Source organism: Hevea brasiliensis, chromosome 4, assembly GCF_030052815.1.
Source record: "Hevea brasiliensis isolate MT/VB/25A 57/8 chromosome 4, ASM3005281v1, whole genome shotgun sequence".
Lineage (NCBI taxonomy): Eukaryota > Viridiplantae > Streptophyta > Magnoliopsida > Malpighiales > Euphorbiaceae > Hevea > Hevea brasiliensis.
Window position 1 is genome coordinate 100586672 of NC_079496.1, and position 1748 is coordinate 100588419.

Here is a 1748-nt window from a genome sequence, read left to right on the forward strand (position 1 = left end):
GTCCTCGTCACAACTTCCTGGTGCGGTCACCCATCGTTATGGTTTCTGGCTTGTTTAACCTAATTACATTTCATTGCTCTTATTTTTTTTTCTATTTTTCTTTTAATTTTTTTATCGTGTATTTCATCATTTAATGTCTCATCACTAACATTTAAGTATAATTCTCTACATTCTAACTATCTGGACAGACACCGATCACTGGAACAATAGAACACACTACCGAATATAGGGGTGTTATAGGAGGTATTGTATGGGGTTTTAGAGTAATAAAGTTGTTTAGGAGGAGGGTTTTTTTAAAGGAGATAAGGTTTTTGATTTTTCAACCCACTAAATTGGTTGGTTGGTGAAGTTATGATATCTTACCTTCCATTACTTTACCTTATCTTACCTTACCTTACCTTGCCTTATGTTACTTTAAAAAATCTTTATACACTCCATCCAAACATACTGTAAGGGGGGATTATAATGCCCTCACCCCTGTTAGTCAGAATTTGTGAATAGAAATGGAATATTCCCTTAAGTCTTGGAGGCTAAAAAGCTTTAAAGAGTCAGGCTTAGGAGAAAAAAAGTTTAAAAAGGGGACTTAACACTAGAAAATATAATGTATAAGAGAAAACCGATTGTTATGACATTTGGCTATAAGTTTCAGAGGTTACTACCTCAGTTTAGAGTATAAGGTAAATGTAAGTTTTCTGGAACTCCATTGTTATGACATGTAACAATGAGCTCATAATGAGCTTATTTACATGCATGCCATATCTTTTACCTTACTTTCCTTTCTCAATTAGAACCAGTGGGTCCTCTATGAATTACCAACACAACATAATTATATAATGTTGCACATTCGTAAAATACAGTACACATTTATATAATAATCCTAAGAATGCATATATAACTACTAACATACATCATGATGCATGACTGCATATTTATGCATTAAGGAAATAGTTATTTAAAAGAGTTTTAATAGGTTTTACTCACTTCGAGTTGTTGGACTCTTTTACTTGCTTATTACTAGATAAACCCCCAAATCCCTAGTCTTTAGGTCTTCTATGGTTTATCTTCAAATCTACAAGGGAATGGTTATAAAGGATCTTAGTTTTGGGCTTAAACATAATTAGTTAGATTTGGGATTTCTCAATCAGTCTAGATTCGGTGGCTGAAGGCTGTTGTGCACTGTTTATGTGACTATTCAGAAGAATAAATCATCGAACATGGATGGTTTGGCTGCCGAACCTAGGATTTCCAAGAATCTATCAACAATGCAAAATTTAGGGTTTAAACCCTCAAATCCTAATAATAAGTCCAAAATTTCTAATTCTAGGTTCCTTTTACCATTTTAGACTTAAAACAAATATAAATACCCATTATTAACTGAAATCTCTTTATTTTTACTTAAAACCTTAAAATTTTCATTCTCAAACAAAACCACTTTTTAACTAAATCTAAACCATGTCTTTTACAAAATAATACCTATGATCTTTCAACAAACTAAGAAGAAGAAGAAGGAAGTTTATCTCTTTTGTTATAGTCTTCCAAGGGAGGAGTTTATCCCATTTCTTCTTTACCCATTAATAGGAGGAGAGAAAATGGTGCCTTTACTCTTTTTAAGAGGTTTTGGTGATTCTCTTTCATGTAAAGGCTATGGTAGTGCATTTTAAAGCTAATGCATTTTAAGGCTAAGGAATAGAGGAAATAGAGGGAAAAGGAGAAATGGGGAAAGAAGTGGAGAAAATGAGGGAGAGAGT